Source organism: Lissotriton vulgaris, chromosome 4_1, assembly GCF_964263255.1.
Source record: "Lissotriton vulgaris chromosome 4_1, aLisVul1.2, whole genome shotgun sequence".
Taxonomy (NCBI): Eukaryota; Metazoa; Chordata; class Amphibia; order Caudata; family Salamandridae; genus Lissotriton; species Lissotriton vulgaris.
In genome coordinates this window covers 963,983,837-964,005,967 of record NC_141691.1, presented here as the reverse complement: position 1 = coordinate 964,005,967, position 22,131 = coordinate 963,983,837, and the positions used below count along the sequence as shown (strand labels likewise).

At 44.7% G+C, this 22,131-nt stretch overlaps 1 protein-coding gene across 1 annotated transcript in view; it reads left to right on the top strand.

The window, feature by feature from the left end:
* Window positions 1–22,131, top strand: part of DIPK1C (divergent protein kinase domain 1C) — a 386,763-nt gene that overhangs the window by 195,260 nt on the left and 169,372 nt on the right. The window lies entirely within an intron of this gene.

Here is a 22,131-nt window from a genome sequence, read left to right as displayed (position 1 = left end):
ATTTTGTTTTCTATTTTTGCACAGATTTTAGAAAATAGGCACTAGATATTTTTTACTACAACAATACAGGGAGAGGAAGGGTCATAGGGAAATTTTACAGACCAGCCTAGGCTCACATCCCCAAATAATTATTTAATACAACAAAACGAACCGGGGGTCTTAGACAACAATATTATGACGGGCTACCCTTAGCTAGTCTATGGTAAGTTAGTACCCAAGTTACCAGGAACGCCCAAGAAGCGGAACTCATTGGAGAAAGAGAACGCTGAAGTGATACGTGGTAAGATCCAAGCTCTTAAGTCTGGACTGGATATTTTTTAACAATCTTAGCTCTTGTAATCCTGCACCTGATCTTTCGGAAATGAGATTCCCTTGCAATATTGTAAAGGCAATCTCGGGGCTTCGGAATAAGCGACCCTCTCTGGGTATTAGCTGGGTGGAAGAAGAACATCTCTGTACTTGAGTGGACTAGACACACATGTTTTGTGCTTTGGAGAGACACAATTACGGAAAGTATAAAAATGGCTGTGAGGTGTGAATAGCAATGTGTACCGTATGTGTGCGGTATAAGGTCAATGAGTGGTAGGAAAGGGAGCTGGATTGTTGATGGTTAATGCATTGTGATGTAGAGTACTCTAAAGAGGTGGGTATTCAACTCTTTCCTAAATTGGAGCAGCACTAGGGAAGTCCTGAATGGTATAAGGAGGATGCTTCAGATCTGTGTAAATACATAGAAAACATTTGCTGTCTTGTTTTTCTTTTTTAAACTTATAAGTCTGCAGTTTTGTGGTGTCCTGCCTGTGGGTGTGCTGAGAACCACTGGAGGTGGTCAGCCTGTCTGCAAGATAAGTGGGGACGCTGGTTGTGATGGCTTTGTAAATGATGCAACTGGTTCTGAAGATGGTGTGGACTGGCAAGGAGAGCCAATGGGGTTCCATCAGGATGTGGTTGATCATATTTCTTCAGGCTCTGGATGAGATGTGGTGCGGCATGTAGGATGCCCCTAATAGGTGCCAGTGTGGAATCCATTAGGCCACGGAGCAGGGCGTTATCACAATACAGTTGCAAGAGTACACAGGAAAGTTACCACCATCAAGATGCAAGAACACACAGAGTGCAAGAAGCACTGCTGCTGATTGTCGGTTTCTTTGAGCAGTGGGGGGTTATAGGCTTCTTGAAGCTCTGGCATTCTCCGCCTTTGAACACAGAGAATCTTAACTGAAATGTAGGAGTTGGCTATATGAAGACAGCCATAGAAGCTTCAGCTGGATCTTAATGTTGCAAGGTAATATAAAAAAGCAAGGAGCTTATTGGCTACATTTAGTGGCAAAGCAAGGAACCCAACCTGTGAACAAAGAGTTGGGATATTTTAAGATCCCACTATCAACATAAAAAAACTCAGTACATTTGTAAAATGGAGTCAGGTGCCCACCAATACATGCCCTTGAAATGTATACATTTATCTAACATAGGCTCTTGTAATTCATCATAGATGTAAAAACAACAAGGCAAAGCAAACAAACCAACAACATTGGTAACATCTGCTTCCTTAGAAGAGACAATATACCTAGAATTACATGCTCTTTCTATAGATGAACAGTGAATCCAAGTGGTTCTTATTTCCCAGTTCATTTAGAGTTTAGGTTTAGCTTGCAACAAGCCCTGACCATTTAATGTAGGTATATGCATGCACACTGACAGTTTAAGACATTAAACTATATCTGACCCTTAACTGCAGTAAAATGGGCTGGAATTACCAAGAAAAATAAGCCACTTTTAGGCCACATTCCAAGGTCAAATGTTTGAACACTCAGTTCAGGGTCTTTGTCCCCATTTCCAGTGTTTTCTGCTTGTGTATGTCCGTCACAGACACCATCTCCGTTCCTTTGTATCTGTATCGCGATGATGCTTGGCCATGTATCTTTGCCCCAGTGCCTTAATCTGTGCCGCCAACCTCCTATTTCAGTGTGTTTCTTCCCAAGGCTCTGCCTGTAAGTCTCTAAGTTACACTGCTTGTGTCTCCCTTCTCTTCTGTGGTGTGCTCCTTCCTCACAGCTTGTATCGGTGTTTCATATTCAATATCAATGTTTCTCCCCACCCCATCATTTACGTCTCCCTTCTCCAGTGTCATTGTTTTTAATTACCTAATCAAGAGAGTTGAGACATAGGACCGGGCCAGTGTGAGTCCCAAAAGATGATGGCCCTTATGAAATAAGATTAAGCATTTGCAATGCAATAGGTTTCACATTTTCTAAAGTTTGAGCTATTGGCATTGTACATGACAATGCCTTTTATTTATGTGCACTTTTTACTTCTAGTCATTGCTTGCAGGTTTTCAAAACACATATATAAAAGGAATTGTCATTTACAATGCCAATAGCTTAAAATCTCGCAAATGCAAGACCTATTGCATTGCAAATGCTTGTATTTCAAGGCCAGGAAAAATTTGGCAAAGAAATCCGCAAAATATAATGCATTTGCCTAATAGAAACAATCTGACAATAGCAGATTACTTTGCCAGTACTATTTTTCTGAATTATTTGAAAGCAAACTATGGGAGCTAAAACTAATAAGAGTTTAGAAAATGTGTGTAGAACGAATCCACCAGTACTTGTCCCTTACAAGATATGAAAACCTTTAACATCCAGACAATCCTTATTTCTGAGAAGGTGGCAAGCCTTTAAGGAAGTGATATGTGCGCTTCTAGTTTACTGAAAATAATCAGATAATCATTTATGACATTAAAGGGTACCATGCCAAAGGGAAGAGCATCACAAAATGGATGCTGCTGCCACAGACGCAAGTCTGACCTCCTGCTGCTGGGAGTCCTTCCAGCGAGGGAGGCTTGGGCAATAGGTTTCCTGCCTTGGGAGGTGTTAGCACCACCCCAGACAGGACTTTGTGTATTGGGACAGGGAGGGCTGAAAGGATTGAGACACTGCCTGGGGCACACAAGGTGTCCCATGCATAGTCCAGTTCAAATTGGTGCTGGGGCTTCTCTTCCCCAGCTCTGGCGCGAAACTGGACAAAGGGAAAGGGGTATAACTGCCCCCTTCCCTGGTCCGACCCATAGGAGGGACCTAGCAGGTAATCCAGCCCCTAAGAATTGTATATAGGTAGGAGCTGAGTCTAGAGACTTTAGATTATCCTGACTGAAACATTAAAATGATACTCTGGACCTTCATCACTCTACTTTCGAAGAAGACAACTGAATAATCTCCCTTGTGGTCAAGGAGTGACCACCCTGCACAAGCACGCACCATCTAGCGATCGACAATTTGCTTTGCCGGTGCCTACCGCTGGAGCCCGAGCTCAGAGCCGGACAAGAACCAGATTCCCAGACATCCAACAGCCCGATCCACAGTCCCTGAAAAGCTGAGACCCGTGGAGGCGACGAGAGACGTGGGACTGGCCATCTTGAAAAGTCTGCGACCTGCTAACTGTGCAGCCCCCGAGGCCTCCTCAAAGCTGTGCATTGGGGATTGAGAAGCCTCAGCCCCGAGCAGCATCTGCACCAAAGATCAGCCCTGCACACTCCACAAGTTCTGTATGAGGGCCCTTTTGCATTTTCCTGCTTGACGCGTCTGCCCGGTCACTTGCCCGTTGGCTAGTGGCCATCTTGGCAACAAATCTGTGAAACTACACCACTGGTCTGGTTGCTCCAGATTTGCCCTTGCTTCCCTCAAAAGAAGCAGCCCCTCAGACCTTGCTGGTCTGATTAAGAAGCCTACATCGATTCCTGCGTGGGTTGCCTTTGCCAAGGCTTGTTGGCCCTAATCTTGAAGCCGACACTGCCGAAAGCGAGAACTTTTGTGGGACAGTCCGTGTCTGCCTTCTGGTTGTCATCAATGCCTCCTGGTCCACGTGGCTGCAGAGACAAGCTTCCCATCAGCACCTGATTGCAACACAACATCACCTGGTTCCATCCTGGTACCATCCTGGTCACTGGCTAGTGACTCAGACTCTGTCCCCTCTGCTTTCAGGTCCTCTACATCTTTGATCCACCCTTGGATCCACCCGGACTCTTCTCTTCTGGCCGCCTGCAGCATATTTTCTCCAAGGCTCCATAGATCTCCACGACAAAACCCGACACACTTTGGGACCTATGCACCCGCTTCCTGTGGGTTAGGTAACGCGAGTACTACGGTGCTCCTGTAGAGGTTTACACTCCTAGTTCCCTAGTTTCAAGTGGTTAAGTTCTATTCCAGTCGGAAGACTCCTAAATCTTTAACTTTATAACATTTACGCACCCGTTGACTTCTATGTGTGAACATGTGTGCCTTTAGACACTGCACACACATCCCGTGGGCCTCCTGCTCCCTAACCATTGTTAATCCAGTGTAGCCCCAGCGATTCCAAAGGCCCTAGGCCTTACCATTGTTCGTGACGTGGTACTTATACCACTTTTTTAATATATGGCTTAGTGTGCCACCCGGCACTATCCATAATTGTGCAACTGTTGTCTATTCTATTAAGTTACTTGTTTTGCGCTTGTGCTTCTGTGCTCATAAAGAGTTCAGGGGTTTGTTTAGAAATAAATACATATATATTTTGAATATATATCCTGTGTGGTGTCCTTTCATTTGGTATTAAAGGGATTGCATATTATAAAACAGCTGGCTTCACATGCCCTCTTGAGTTTAGCCTAAGACTGCTTTTTCCATGCTACCCCTAGGATAGCTGGTCTATAAGGTTGACTTTACAACCATCACCATAAGGGTTGTTTGGACTGGTGCAAGGTGCTCACTAGAATAGTGAACATCATATACCAGGCCAACTTCTCACAACCGGGCCTGTAACTATGCATGAAGGGGCTTAAAGGAAAGGGGCACACCTGAATGGAGCACAGACACTGAACGCTTTAGAATAGGTGAAATCTTCAGAAATAGAGGGGGAGCGGAGAAAGAGGCGGTGGGACAATAACAAGGGAAGAATAGGAGGGGCTATGAGAAGGGAGGCTTGGCTAGGAAGAGGAGAAATACACAACCACTCGAAGAAGCACGTAGCACACACATGAACACACATGAAGAAACCCAGAGAGAAACGCTGGCACACAGAGAGAGAAACACACATACACACAAAATGTTTACACCAGTACACACATATATACATATACACATAAACATACGTGCACACATATTAAGTAACACTCATGCATGAGTGCTGGGGGCTGGTGGCGACAAGAGAGTGGTGGTAGAAGGGACATGATCTAGCAACCACATACTGCAATTGGGGTAGGTGGAGGCCATGGAGAGAGTTATGGCTTAGTGCGAGACTCCTTCCTCCTCCCAAAAAAACAAAACATTGAATGTCCCAGAAAGGTCGCAAATCAATCTCCATGGACTTCAATTGTAAAGAAAAAATTTAGTTGGGCGAGTTGCGCACAAGACGTGCGGCTGCCATGATTTAATGTTACAAATAAAATGAGATGGATGAGCTGTGCTGTCCTTACGGCGAGTGTTGCACGGCCCCATTATGATATTGAAAGTGCGCATTGTGCGCTGCAAATAAAAATAATAATAAAAAGCGGTTGCCATTGCTAAAGGTGGCGTCCCACCAGCGCTCTTAAATAATTAGGCAAAGAGTTCTCCCTAAGGGCTAATGCAAGCAATACCGTAAGGACACACGTAAAAGTCTAGTCCTGATGGGAGGTTACAAAAGAAGACAGGAAGGTAGTAAGAAGGGACCCATGAGCCTATTAACAAATCAAAAACCAACATTCAGGAAGGACAGTCACAGCAGCCAATTGAAAAGATGGGCGGAGAGTGGGAGGACCTTCAAGTCCCTTCCTGAATACAGCCTGCCTCGCAGAGCAGCGCATGCGCTGCCCAAGCTCGACCTAAAAACCTTCCTAGCACATAATTCTAAGTCAAAACCATAAAGGTTTATTCAAATGTAAGAATCATTACTGAAGGCAAAATGTAATTAGTCAGTACAGTTTGAATCAGCCTCAATAATGTATCAAATAACGCAAGTGCGAGAGGATCAACATAAGGCCAATTTCAAAAGCAAGTAAATAGTCAGAACCAAAGTATAGTTCAGCAAAAGGATTAACACAGAGTTTATTCAAATAAAGTCAGAAAGAGTTTAAGTATACATCAAAAGACAAACTAGCATAGAGCCTGCACAGTTCCGAAAGCAAGAAGAGCCCAAGTATAGACAGACTGGCATGAAATCTACCTATGTTGATAGAAATTAAAAATCTGGTACATATCCCGAAAAGGGCTAATTTTATAGATTAGGGGCAGTGAAAGCCACACACTCTACATGGTGAGATCTGATACAATAGGGCTATTCTAATAAAGTTACCTAAACCAATTGCTTTACTCTTTGAGTACAACATTTTGGCGACATTTGGGGACTTTTCTGAAAAGAATCAACGCGTGCAAAGGAAAAAGACTATATTAAAACTTCATTTTGACCAAGTAAAGAAGGGAAAAGGTACTGGTGAAGAGGAAAAAAGAAGACTAAAGGTAAAAAAAGAAAATTTAAGTTTGGATGAAAAGTGCGTGTGTGACTGGCAAACAAACCCCATCAGTGACCCTGACATCGGTCGCCCTGAAACCAAGGTTTGCCAGATTGGATTTGTTTAATTTACCAGCGGCAGTGTGGAGTATCACTGTAGTCTGCCTGAAGATCAGTATTTAGCATCTTGATAAGGCAAAAGACATTACCTCTGTGACTGTTGAAAAGGAAAATGAAACTTTGGCAAGGCTCAAGAGATTAGCGCTGTAACTGTCAAAAAGAAAGAGATTAGCGCTGTGAGATTAGCATTGTTTTCTGTTGAAAAAAAAACTTTGTCAAGGCAGAAGAGATTAGCGCTGTGACTGTTAAAAAGGAACATAAAACTGTTGTAAGCCAGAAGAGACCAGCGCTGTAAACGTTTTAGAAAAAAAGTTTCACATGACAGAAGGCATTAGCGAGTTTAGGAACTTGGATCTGCGTGTTGCACAGTGTGATTATTTCAAAAACGGAAGAATTCGGCACATTACATTTATCGGTGATTTTGAATATTATTTCAAAAGTAAAGAGGTGGCTCGAGCGGAGTGGCGCGTGTCAAAAAGGAACTCACCGTTGATTCCCTGGAATGGTGCTGTACGTGGAGGCATCTGAGAGCGGCGTTGCAGGAAGCAGAAGCGGCGCGTGATTGTATCACAAACGAACATGGCGGACATCTTGGTTAAGGTGTCGCTAGGCAACTGGAAGCAGGAAGAGGAAGCAAGCGTCACGCCAGGAAGCGGCAGTGACGTAACGACGCTACGTGGCGGCCATTTTGGGTCAGTCTAGGCAACCTGTTTTAGCAGGGCAACATCACGTTTACATCACGTTTCAGTGAAGGAGCACCGTTTTTATTGGAACCGGGTGAGTTGAGCAGTAGCAAGTGCTGGAGTGAGCAACTCGTCTTGTGGATACATCGTGTCTCAGTGAAGGAGCACGATTTCGAATCACAACTCGGTGAGTGAAGTAGCATCAAGCAGTGTTTTTACAATAAGTCCTGTTGGAAGCTGCGTGCACAACGTTGTAAAGAGTGCAAGACTCATCTCTTGAAAGGAAAAGGAAAAGAAAAAGGAAGATTACTCAAGTGTCTGGTTTTTTTTTTTAAACAAAAAAAAACTGCGAGCGTGTAACAAGAGACAATACAACAAAACTGTAACTGCAATGGAGAACCATATTGTCATTACGACACTGCGGACACTGATGAGACAATTGTCGCTGAATTTGACTTACAGTACAATGCTATGGGTGCTTGAGGATGGGTGTAGTTTGTTTTGTGTATAAGTGGAGATCTAGGAGCTGTTTCACTTTTGGTTTTGTGTGTGAGTAGAGATCTTGGAGCTGCTTCACATTTGGTGTTGTGCATATCGTGGGTTTGTTGTGGCTATGTAGTATGTTGTCACTTGGTTATTTGAGGGCTATGCTGTATATAGTCACTCATTGGTTATAATGTTTGGGTGTCGGTGATTGTTTCACCTAGAGTTGTTACACAACTGGTGTTGTGTGTGAGTGTCTCTAGATGTTAGGCGACTCATTACTCATGTTTGTGGGGGGCTATGTAGTATATGGTCACCCCTTGGTTGTGTTGTTTGGGTGTCAAAGTTAATTTAGCAAGACTTGTTACACAGCTTACGTTGTGTGTGAGTGTGTCTGGATGTTTGGCGACTCATTAACTCATGTTTGTAGTGGCTATGTGGTATGTGGTCACTTGGTTATTTGAGAGCTATGCTGTATATGGTCACTCATTGGTTATTTGAGGGCTATGCTGTATATGGTCACTCTTTGGTTATTTGAGGGCTATGCTGTATATGGTCACTCATTGGTTATTTGAGGGCTATGCTGTATATGGTCACTCATTGGTTATTTTGTTTTGGTGTCGGTGATTGTTTCACCAAAGAGTTGTTACACAACTGGTGTTGTGTGTGAGTGTCTCTAGATGTTAGGCAACTCATTACTCATGTTTGTGGGGGCTATGTGGTATATGGTCACCCTTTGGTTGTGTTTGTTCCCAATGGATCTTGCGTGTGAGTTGGCGTCAGGTTGTTGAGCCACTCATTAGCACAAGTTGTTTGTCGCATATGTCCAGTTTGGGTTTGTTGTGTGCACCTGGTTTCCTGGCTACCCAAGTGCTTGTTGTATGCACGCGTGGTGCTGAGGTGTGCTTGTTGTGATTGTGTATTTTCCCGTAGTATGGATGAGTCATGTGAGTACTGTTACTTATGGTGTGCGCATTGTTTCCTGATATTTGTTGCATTAGTTGGTTCCTTTGTGTCGTGCTTGTTATACTGGTCTGGCCAGCTTGTATAATTAGTGGCATAAGGATGTAGGATGAAGATAGTTGTTTATTTCAGGAAGTAATGCGGTGCGGGATGTGTTAAAATTTATTGTATGTGTTGTTAATCTGTACTTTGGTGCATTGTGTTAATATTACTGACTATTTGTACTAGAGTGCATTCTATTGACAACCATTTTATTGCTTATTTGCAATTGTACCCATAACCAAGGGAGATATGTTATAACTTGTGTTTCCCTGCTGCTCAGCTGGTATGTATGTCATATGGATTGTTGGATGATTGGAATGTTGCTGTGCTGTGAATGTCAGTTGAGTGAGGGCTGATCAGCAGGACAGCTGCTCCTGATGGGGTTTCCTTTATATCTTAACTAACTAACTTAAATAAAGTAACTTGATCTATCTTACATGAAGTATCCATCTTCTCTTTGAGTACAACACTATTCTAATAAAGTTACCTAAACCAATTGCTTTAACATATTTCAGCACTGTGAAATAATTCTATCTTGCCTATTATCTGAAATGGAAGGACACAGAAGGCAAACATAGACTAGAAAACTAATTCTTGTAATTTAAGAGCACAATTATTGCTGTCACTGTAAAATGAATGTCAATGCAGGCTGACTAGACCACAGACATGTTAACTGAAGCCTGATTAACTGAACTTGATTAATACATTTGCACACATTTTTTCCACGGTGAACCACTTGCGTAGGAAACCTATTTGTGTTCCCTTTCCACCATGGTAACACATTTAGTAACTCTAATTTGGGCTGAAAGGTGATTTTGTGGCGAATTTGAATACATAATGTGCAGTCTTTTCCTGAGCAGTTTGTGCCACTTAGTGCATTACAAAATATGTGCTTTGAAACACCGTAATATTTAAAATTTCACAGCTCAGAATAAAGGGAAAACGTGAAGCATTGTTGCGCTATACTACATTCTGAGGGGCTTATTTATGATCCCTTTGGGCTGCGTCACTTTTTGTGATGCTGCGGCAGTGTACAAAATGCGCCACATTGCGCCATATTTACAAAATGACGCATCTAAGAATATGCATCACTTTGTAAAGCCCTGCACTACATTATACCTGCATCAGATATAATTTATGCAGGTTGGGCTCTTCCCCGTAAAAAAGTGTTGTAGAAGTGGCACAGTGAAATCTATGAGATTTCACTATGCCAATTCTAGGTCACCACTGCGTCAAAATCCTATGCCTGCCTCACAGCAGGCGTAAGACTGACGCAGGCGCCTTTAAAATGGGACTTGCTCATGTGTAATGACCCATTGCTGGAGTAGCGTAACTTTTGCGACACACTCCAGCAATGAGACATTACTGCGCCTACAGATACGTCAGAAATACTGACGCATCTGTCCAGGTCCATGTCTCTAAGATTTACAGATAAGTCTATATTTCTGACACATCTGTAAATCCTTGCGACATGGAGCGCCAAACAGTAAATAAGGCACATCGATGGTGTCCCAAGGAGGGCGCTCTGAAAAGTGTTGCATCGCTGTCTTCACCCAGCAATGCAACACTTTTCATAAATTAGGCCCTGAGTTGTGCAACTCGGAATGGACAGGAAAACCCTCCGCAACCGGTAAATACATAATTTGTACTGCAGTATGAGTATTTACAGAGTGCGAAATTATTGCACCAAATAGCTGACAACTCAAACTGAGGCCATAAGTACTTATTGATGTACTGGGAACCACTTTCTATGCAACATACAATTGTTTTCCCCCCAGAGAATCTTTGCCTATCTACCCAAAGGGCATAATTGTCTTATAAGGTTCAAGAATGTTATAGCCAAAAAATATATTACTCCAATGAATGTCATTCTTTCGCATAAAATACACTATATATTATTTTTGTTTATTTACCCAGGACCTGAATAAACTAGGTAGACGAAAAGGAATTCTTTAACTTGATTTTCAGCTTGTACTACACGTTTCCCTTTTCAAATGTTAGTCCATTGTACGTTCAGTCAACCTGCCTTCTAATAAATAAACCACTGCAGCTCTGCAAAACTGCCAGAAGCAAGGGCCTGCCAATACTGGCAGACGGCACATCCATTCCAGTGACACGACTTCATTACTGCTGAGTACACCCATCGGTCGGTTTGGAGAGCATTTTTCACATGCGCTTTTGCTTCTGCTTCCGGGAACTTCTTTTCCCGGAAGGGGGAATCCTGTAATTGACTACAGCTGCGATCGAAGCAGGTCTTACTGTCTGTATGGGTTTGCGTCGACAAAACTGGTGTCATTTCGACAGGATGTAGGAGTATGCATGCTTCTCGTCATGACGCGCTATTTTCTAACAGCATAACGGTGTATATTACAATATTCAATTTATAGTGTAATTATTGGGAAATCCAGAGCACTACACAAGTATAGTATTTTTGGTCTGCCAATCTAGCATACCAGACATATAATTTTCAAACAATCCAAACAAAGTCTGTTGACACGTAGGTTAGGAAAACAAACAAGATGATGGACGGAATGTTGCACAATGGAAAAAACATTGACCCCCAGTCACAGATCTGGGTTTAATCCATCGTTATTTTGCTCACCAAGCCACCCCAGTTCAGACATGGCCATATGCAAATCAGTCTTGACCCTGAGCCTCATGGGAACAGTCCAGCCCGAACTATCCTGGACCATCATATTGTGTGTTTTGCGACACGTAGGTCAGTATCAGATGAAAAACGCACAGCCGACACGTGTTGCGTCGAAAAGACAACTTTTTCAAGGCTCATAAGTCTTTTGAAGTGAGGTAAAATGATTTAAATGCACCTCACATGCAAGTGCCACAAAGAAGTCATTGGAGCTTCAAGGACAAATATGTTCAAAGTGAAAAGGTCTTAATTTCTTTTTTTAAGTTTCAAAAGTAAGTTTATTGAAATAAATCAGTTAATGAACATCATTTCGTACAAATAATCAATTATAGGAGTGGTAAATAAATGAATAGGCAAGTGGAAGGTAATAGCAATATATGGTTACATTAGAATAAGAAAGAAAAACATATTGGAGAATAAATAAGTCAAAAGGCAGAAAGAGTCAGGTTCATGTTAAACAGCAATGATACAAAAAAAAGATATATATATATAATAAAGCAAAAGGAAAGTGTAATGTTATCTCAAAATGGTATGTACGTAGTATTAACATGAAATGTAAAACAGTTCTAGTACAAAATAAAGGAAGTCAAGGAGGCTTAGCAACTTTTTGGAACAAAATCTGGGGAGTGAAGGATTTTTTCGCACTATTATCTAAGAAATGTGTGACAGGAGCCCATAGTTGTAATTGTTTTGTGGCAAGTGAAATTGGATAGACAAGAGTTGTGTCCAATCTATGATTGTGGCAGATAACATACCACCAGGCGAGATATGATAGTTTGGAAAAAGGTCTTAATTTCTAACGATCTCCGGATCAAAGTGTATACTTGCTTAAATAATGTTAGCTTTCCCCAACAGGTAAATGAGGACTGCTGGCAAACATGGACTAAAGTCGGCCAGATTTAGAGACCTGTGCCTATAGCGGCTTTTGTGGTCTCCCGACGTGTATTTTGATGGAACACATGTCAGCTGTGTATTTTTCATCTGATACTGACCTACGTGTCAACAGACTTTGGATTCTTTGAAAATTAAAAGCCCGATCTGCTATATTGGCAGACAGAAATACTATACTTGTGTGGTGCTCTGGATTTCCCAACAATTTGTCAATATATGGAATCTCAGTTTTTTCATATATTTATGTACACTGCTGAGGTAACGTAGTGTCGGTCTATTGTAGCACACATTACCTTTGTATTATATGTACTTGCCATAGATTGTGAGTGGATGTGCAAGCAGTCTGACATTATCAGCGCCATCTCTTTTCTTTGATTATAGTGTAATTAGCTGCCTGCACTATCTTATTACAGGTCCAAAGCTGTAAAACTTTGCCTAAAGTGGTAAAAGGCTTTTGTCATTTTACAGCTCGGCATGAATAGCACTTTGCTAATCCTATACTTGTAGATTTTGCTGTATAAATGGCTAAAGGCTTTGCCCCTTTCTAGCTTGGTGTGGATGACACTGTGCTAATTCTATGCTTAAAAACCTTGCTAGAAAAACAGACATTTGAGGCGAGCAGATTCAGAATGTCGCTGGTGTTGCAGGGTGCTCTATATAGGAGCTGCTCTCCACCTAAATTTGGGAACTAACCAGAGTTCTTTGCTTCCTTATATATATCTATATATATATATATATATATTCTTCCCAAACGTGACCTTTAAGCGGCGGGCACAGCTGCTGGTTCGGCTTTGGGGGGTCAGGCCATATGCCCCTGAAATAAGAGCCAACAAGAAGAATACGCCGAACTCCCAGAAGTGTGCTTAAATCCTTTTATATTAGACACACAGCAAGCTTTCAGTCTTTAAAATGCCACAAGTGCCACTACGCGTTTCAACTTCTGTCTTCCTCAGGTGGCACTGGTTCACAGCGAGGGATGAACCAGTGCCACCTGAGGAAGACAGAAGTTGAAACGCTTAGTGGCACTTATGGCATTTTAAAGACTGGGAGCTTGCTGTGTGTCAAATATAAAAGGATTAAATCACACTTCTGTGAGTTTGGCGTATTCTTCTTGTTGGCTCATATATATATATATATATATATATTCACTGAAAAAACCATGTCATTTGAGATGTCATCAGTGATGTCATCAGTGATGTCTCGATCCTACCGAGAGACAAGATGGCGGCCGCTCCGGACTGTTTAGAATGTTGACAGACACCGGAGAACCAAATCAGCTTCGCATCGCAAAGTTCCGTTACGCGAAAAGTACGCGAACCGGAGCGCTGCTCGGAGCGTTGTTACAGATATATATCTTATTTTAAACGTTAATTTCTCAAAATCCACTGAAGCACATATATTGAGACCTAGCAAAGGCACATCGGGCTAACAGTCCCTACAATTTTGCCAAGTTTCGTGCAAATCCATTCAGCCGTTCGAGCTAAAAGTGAGGCCAACCGCCCTATGGAAAAATGAATGGGAAAAACGCGTTTTGGGACCCCCCTTTTTTCTCGGCCCCCCTTTGACGACCCCCCCCCAATTTTCAGGAGCTGCTCAGAAACAAAATGTGCCATTTTCCTGAAAATTTCTGCCAATTCCGTCCACAAACGCCAAAGTTATTAGACATAGAATTTTCAAAAGTTCCATAGAGAAAAAATCCTAACTATATATACCATATACCTACTGGCTATCGCCAGTAGGTAATATATATATATATATATATATATATATATATATATATATATATATATATATATATATATATATATATATATATATATATATATATATATATATATATATATGTATATTTATATATATATATATATATATATATATATATATTACCTACTGGTGGTCGCCAGTAGGTAGTTATAGTTAGGATTTTTTTCAATGCAAAATCTCAAAATTCTATTGTCAATAACTTTGGCGTCGGTTGACGAATCTGCCTGAAAATTTTCTCAAATTTGCCTCGCAGAGCTCCGTTCCTTCCCTGAAAGTTTGGGGGGGATTCGTCAAGTGGGGGCCGAGATAAAAGGGGGGTCCCAAAACGTGTTTTCCCCATGTTCATTTCCGTAGGGCGGTCAAACTCACTTTTAGCCCGAACGGCTGAATGGATTTGCACCAAACTTGGCAAAATTGTAGGGACTGGTAGCCCGATGTGCCTTTGCTATGTCTCAAGATATGTGCTCCAGTGGTTTTTACGAAAATTAACTTTGAAAAAATATATATTGGGCTATATATATGTTAGAGCCCAAATGTAGCCCAATGCAGCCCAATGTAGCCCAATGTAGCCCAAAGATGGCCACCAGAGACAAAAAAAAACCAAATGTAGCCCAAATATCAGCCAGATGTAGCCCAACTATAGCCCAATGACAGAATGTCCCAGAGTGTTCTAAAGAACAACTAGAGCGCTAACAGTCTTACTCATGACAAACGTATGGCACACCTGAAGTCATCTTGATTGGAATAAAGTGTTAACACTTAAAACATTTAATTTGCAAAGGAACAAAATGAGGGGGTTCATTTTGCCATAGAAACTATGATTAGTGCTGAAGAAAGAAAAATTAGGGCACATTTTGAGTGACTTCTCAAATCCTCTTATATTTCATTAAACAAATTCTGATATGCAGTCTCCCAAGATGTCCACCAGAGACAAAAGAGCCCAAATGTAGCTCAAATATCAGCCAGATGTAGCCCAACTATAGCCCAATGACAGAATGTCCCAGAGTGTTCTAAAGAACAACTAGAATGCTAACAGTCTTACTTATGACAAAAGTATGGCACACCTGAAGTCATCTTGATTGGAATAAAGTGGTAACACGTAATACATTTAATTTGAAAAGGAACAAAATGAGGGGTTTCATTTTGCCATAGAAATGTTATATATATATATATATATATATATATATATATATATATATATATATATATATATATATATATATATATATATATATATATATATATATACACTGAAAAAACCATAGATTATAGACCACATATAGGGGGTCATTAGGATTGCGGTTTTTCTGCATCCTTGGGGCCGGCGGAAGCCACCGCCGGCCCCGAGGATGCGGAAAAACCGCAGCGGACTGACCAAGGACCCACCACCACATTAGGATGGCTGGTGGGTCCTGGTTTCCGTCCGCAGCTTTTCCGCCGCGGTCGGCTTACAACCGCGGCGGAAAAGCATTAATATGGTGACGGTGTCTTCCAGACACCGTCCACCATATTAGGATGGGCAGTACAATATGCTTTTCCGCGGCGGGTTTTCCGCTGTGGAAAAGCATACGGAACTTCACTGCGGGGGCCCGTTGCGGGCCCCCTAGGTGAAGGGGGGGTGGGGGTGCACATGGGGGGTACCTATGGTACCCCCCTGCATTTGCGTGCACAAAGCAGCAGGCACCGCGCGGTGCCTGCCGCTTTGTGCACGCAAATGCTGTGCATGCTTTTTTAACATTGCGGCGGGTGCAGCTTCAAGCTGCACCCGCCGCAATGTTAAAGATTGAGGATGTGACCGCCACCCTGGCGGTCACATCCTAATCTGCACGGAGGGACCTCCGCAGCTTCTGCGGAAGGTCCCTCCTACTCTATGGTGGCGGACAGACTCAGGTCCGTCCGCCATCATAATCGGCCCCATAGTTAGGAATTACCATTTACAAAACCTTATTTTACTCACACAAAACCATTGAAATTTGCATATATAGTTAGTTGCACTAACTATATATCGCGCACGGGGGCGTGGCAAACCGGGCAACGAGATGGCCGCTCTGGGAGCGTGCTCTGCCGGCTGCACACACTAATCCTGGATTAATCCTGCTCCGCGCTCTCGAGGGGCCCTGCTCTGCACACGGGTCGACGGCGGGCACCCAGCTGACCCTTCGGCCAAACTTTGCTGTGTACCGGACGCCGGGAGACGGAGCTGTGGCCTCGGGCGTTCTGGCCAAGCTGACGCGGAATCGGAGACCCACTGCTGCGGAGCCTGAACCGGGCGACGTGGCCAACTACAGCCCGGGGATTGAAGGGCCTCCTGGTATCCTCCGAGCGGCGACGGACGGGCCCGCATACGGACACGCCGCTTATTCAGGCTGCACCGGTGGGACGCTGCTACAAGGGGGCGGCAGTTTATGGCTCAGCTGGCCCAGCGAACACGAGTGCACTAGCGCAGGGCTCCCGGAGGCAGGCATTGGCGAGGCACTGGAGGCGGGTCTGCCATTTTGCTTAGGAGATTGGCGCTCGGAGGAGGTGGCGCGCAGATTCGTCCCGAGAGCCAAGGCCTGGGAGAGACCCCAACACACGGCGGGAGAACGATGAAGGACGGCTCTACGAGGGGGAGCATTTGACAACTTGCGCCCCTCACGCTTGGACACTGGGGCTAGTTCTGGCGTCACCGATCTGCCCAATAAGACACTGTGAGTACCCACATCTGAGGCCATATACCAGCGCCTACGGGCGCCCGCTGTCCAGTGATGTTATTCCGATCCCCCACGGCGCTCTTGTGCATGTCACGATTGGGCTGCTCCAGCGCGCCACGCCTTTGACGTGTCCGCCATTTTGGGGTAGTGCTCTGTGCTGGGCTGACCACTTCCTGCAGATCGTTCCTCCCTGAAGACCCAAGCCGCCCTACGAGAACACACACACGGAGGAAATACGACTTGTCTGTGTCATATACGCATAGCCCCCCAAGCTCTGCTAGTGCTAGTGGGTTGCCTTGTTTAGACTTGCGGATACACCCACGTGGCCCTCTGAACTGTGCACCCCGCTACGTGACACACTTTCAGATCCAAGATGGGAGGGAGAAACGACGCGCGGCAGCCCAAGCTCAATTTTGAACAAAAACGCCAGGCTAAGCAAAATGCGGCTGAGCAAGATAAAGATGAGTCTTCCTCACAAGGGGCTGCTGCAGACATTGACTTTGGTGCACTGATAATGGAAGTCAGATCCAGTCTGAAAAGCATAGACACCAAAATGGATGCCATGTCCTCACAGCTGGAATTGGTTAAGACTAAGGTGGACGCACATGAAACTAGGTTGGACTGCCTGGAAAACAGACATACCGAGTGCTGTGAGTTCCAACTAAGCATGGGCGGAAAATCCGTTTCGCTCGCGGATTTTGCGGATTTTCGGTAAATTCGCAATCCGCGAGATCCGCGAATCTCCCGCAAAATCCGCAAATCGGCGAGCAGCGGATTTTATGGCTTGCTCGCACTGTTCGCGTGAGTTCGCGGCTTGCCAGTACAACTTCGCACCCCGCGAGTAAGTGCTAAATTGCAGAAATACGATCTTAGCAAAACTGAAACTACTTACCAGGTTCAAAAGTTCAGGCTCATCATTAGTAGCCATTTCCTGTAGTGCTTCCTGAGGGGCCCCTCCAGAGTTCAGTTGCCAGTTGCAACTATTATGTGACCCTGCTCTAAACCTCAGAATAGTTACACATATGCCACAAAGGTCCTGAATTACAGCTAAGGGAGACAAGCAGGAGCCAGGCTGGAAGTTAAAATCCATTAATCAGCCCCTAATTCATTATTGTCAGTTGGGGCAGGGCAGGTGTTGTAACTAATTTTGCAACAATGAAAGCACTTAGCAAGTGCAAAAGATCACTAATCAGGAAGCACTAAGGAAGCAGGTGCCAGCTAAAAAAATATTCTGTGACACATTAATCAGCCCCAAATTAATTCAGGTCACTTGAGGCAGGGAAGGTGTGCTTTGCTTTGCCGAAAATAATGTACACTGGACAACCAGAGGGTGTGGTGATGAAACAGAGGGTGGCATGGGTGGGCCAGAGGGTGGCATGAGTAGTCAGAGAGTGGCAGTGGTGACAGAGAGTGGCAGTGATGAAGAAGAGTGTCCCAAACAGGCTGGACACGTAGAAACAACAAGTTCGCAAAACTTGCGACCCGACAGGTAAGTTCGCAAATTGCGAAATTGTAAAAACCCTCGCGAACTGGCAGAAACACGCGCGAACACAAAAAAAAAAAAATCCGCAAATTCGCGGGAATTCGCGGATTTTGCGGATTGCGAGTTCGCAAATCCGCAAAATTCGCGAACGCGAGATTCGCAAAATTCGCTTATGCTTAGTTCCAACAACACGCCAAGCAACACATCACAAACATTGAAAAAGAATTGGAGTCCCTACGGGCTAAGACAGACAATTTGGAGGCGCGTTCCCGGAAATCAAACATTCGCATCACGGGAATTCCGGAAACGGCGAACACTGGCAGAATGGAGGTTTTTGTAGCAGACCTCCTACACGAACTCTTCGACCCGGACCTCTCACAGGTATTTACAGTCGAAAGGGCGCATGGATCACTTGGAAAGAAGCTTCCGGTGGGTGCACCGCCACGCCCTATTCTTGTTAAACTTCTAAATTACCAGGACAGAGACCTCATCCTCCGCCTAGCTAGGGAGAAGGGTAAAATCACACACAAAGGAAATAATATATCCTTCTACCCTGACTTTACCCCCCTGGTTCAGGCCGCCCGTAAGGAATTCTTGCCGGCCAAAAGACTGTTACTGCAATCTGGTGTCCTATACTCTCTCTTGTATCCGGCAAAACTGAAGGTAGTGCATGAGAGCACCACACATTTCTTTACAGATGCACAATCCACACTAAAATTTGCAAAACACATTTGCGGTCCCGGGGCGAGACAGAAATCGCCGACACTGGGGGGTGAATCGGAACAGCTCAGTGATAATGATTGAATATTTTGCTGTTATGCACACTGTGATATCATCTTTATGAGTCTCCCTTACTTTGCTTAAGTTGTCCATTCCCCCCCGCACTTTCCATTGTTCTACCTGCCTTAATTTGGGTTGGGGTGGGGACGGAGGAGTGGCCCCCATTGCGTATATGAGGTTGCTGGTTCACACTACATTTCTTGTGCTCTGCTGAGGTGGCGGTGGTTGACCCTGCGGTGGGGTAACCTTTTGAGTTGTGGAGGTTCCCATTTAAGTGCAGCCACCCTGCGCAAACAGGGGTGTATGCCAGGAGCATCACGCCCCCATGGGGTGTCTCCCACTGTTTCTGTTTCTAGTTTGCCAACACGCTATGCGTGTCTTTGTAAGGGATTTATCAAAACCTGATTGGGGGTTGGTGAGGGTGGGGGGAGTTGTGGAGTTGGTGCAATAGAGGATTCAGTACAACAAACGATATGTACGTGGTATTGCTATGCTCATACTGGGTTGGTTTGTCCGAGGGTACTGTGTCGTGCAGGGCACTGGAACATGTTGAATTGAAAGAGGTACGAAACGGGAGGCGTTAAGTTGTGGACATGGAACATTAGGGGACTAGGGGACTATAAAAAGGCCAGACTGATGCATGGGATGCTTGCTAGACATAATGTGGATATATGTTTTCTGCAGGAGACACACATCAACTCCACTCCTTCGCCTAGATTAAAACACTCTAGATGGTCACAGGTATACTCTGCTATTTATTCCAGCTATGCTAGGGGTGTGGCGATACTTGTCCGCAGGGGCCTAGACTGGAAGGAACATGACATTTTACTGGACAAGGAGGGGAGATATGTTATTGCACATGGCTTATTTCAAGGCAGGCCGCTAGTACTTGCGGCTATTTACGGCCCGAATGTGGAAGACCCGGAATTTTGTCGGAATGTTTGGGCTAAGGTCATGCTACTAGATTGTTCACAGATTGTCTTGGGGGTGATTTCAATGTGGTGCTTAGTGACGAATTGGATTGCAGAGGCGCGGGCAAACCCACACATGCTAGAGCTCGCCAGGCGATTCTTGATGTAATGGATGAGGGTCTGTTGTCAGATGTATGGAGATCTAGACATCCCGGGGACACGGTGGGAACATGCATATCGAGCAATCATGCTGCCTGGTCCCGCCTGGACTACTGGCTGGTGTCTCCTGACGTGGCATCGTGGGCGGTAGAGGTGGACATACAGGCCAGATCACTCTCAGACCATGCCCCCTGCCTGTTGGAGTTAAAGGTACCCGATGCCCCTAAAAGAGCATTTTCCTGGCACCTGCCCCCCCATGCACTCACTGACTCTGCCTTCACTGAAGAAATTAGAATGGATATTGTGAAATATTTTGAAGAAAATGAGGGCTCGGCGTCAACTGAGGCTATAGTGTGGAACGCATTCAAGGCGGTAATTCGGGGCCAGTGTATCTCTAGACAGGCCGGGGTGTTGCGGGCTATTCGGCACACTCTGAATCAGCTTGAGAGAGAGTTAAAAGAGCTAGACCTGGCCTTCTGCCGGGACCCCTCACCAGAGTTAGCAGGTCAGATGAAATCCAAACTGATTGCCTTTAATGAGGAAGCACAACGAGAGGTTAAATTCCTGGGAAAACAAGCAGAAGCCCGCAGGTACGGGGAAGGGGATAGGCCAAGCAGAACACTGGCAAGACTGATTTCTCCTCGCTCGCAAACACACTACATACACGCCATCAGGAACAGTGAGGGGACACTTGTTGTGGGGCAAGAAGCTGTGCTTGACACGTGTGCCGAGTTTTACAAGTCCCTGTACACCACTAGACAGCCCACGATCCCAGCGTCTCTGGAAAGCTTCCTGGACTCCATTGCCATTGTTTGGTTCAATGATTTCCACCGACGTTAGATGGATGTCCCTGTAACTGTCCAGGATATAGCCCAGGTAATTAAAAGCATGCCTGCGAACAAAGCCCCGGGCCCGGATGGTCTGACGACAGGTCCTTGATTCATTCCGACCTCTTTCCCTGATCAATGTTGATGCCAAGATTTATGCAAAAATCCTTGCGGACAGACTGCAACCCTTGTTGCCGATGGTGGCACTCCCGGATCAGTCGGGGTTTATACCTGGCCGAGCCACGTCACACAATCTCAGGACAATATTTTCCATTTTGCATTACTTACATCCCTCCATACAGGCCGCAGTCATTTTCTTGGATGCCACTAAAGCATTTGATTCGCTTGAATGGCCCTACCTGTTTAGGATTCTAGGTAGGATGGGCTTTAGCCCACTCTTCATAAATTTGATCAAGTTGCTGTATGATGCTCCCAGGGCACGAGTAAGCCTGAATGGGCTTATATCCCAGCCATTTGCCATGTCCCTGTTAAAAAGGGTTCCAAAGACAACCGGTAACCAAAGACCCTTTTATGTTGCCCGGCGGTATCGCCTCTATGACCCACCAATATTAATCAATGAAGAAGCAGGCGCTGGAGACTGGAAGGCAGGAAACGAGGATTTTATTCTCTCCGGAGGAGAACACATCAATTCAGACAGCAAGTATCGTCACGAGGTGCTCTAACCACATCTCTGAGGCCTGGCCTCTTATACTAGGGTTTATGACCTTTATTGCACATAACACATTCTCGCAATACTTTAGTACTTGAAAGAACATCCTCGGAATCTCCCCTTCAGACCCGTTCCCACATACATTTACAGTTGGATTCCCCACCCCGGTCACAACAGGTGATGGTTGTCGCACAGCAGGGCATTCCGCCGATTCACGGAATGCATGGGGTTGGTCGGATCTCATGGGGTGGGGGCTTTGATCGATTCGGGGGTCTTTTGATGGGGAGGGGAAGCTTCCTACTGTACGGGGTAATAAACAGTATCCGCAGAGCCAGGTGGCGGCCTGGGAACAAGGAAGACAAACGGGGACACAGGAAAAAGGGGGTTTGCATCAAAAGGGTTTGAGGCCATGAAAGGAATGAGGGGAGGTGTCGCGCTGGGAACAGGATGGGATTCCGTGGTGAAGCTGCGCTGAAGAGGGGTTTATGACCCAAGGCATGAGAGAGCGGGGGTTGTCAGCGTGCGGGGGAATGCTTGCGAGGTTAAGAGA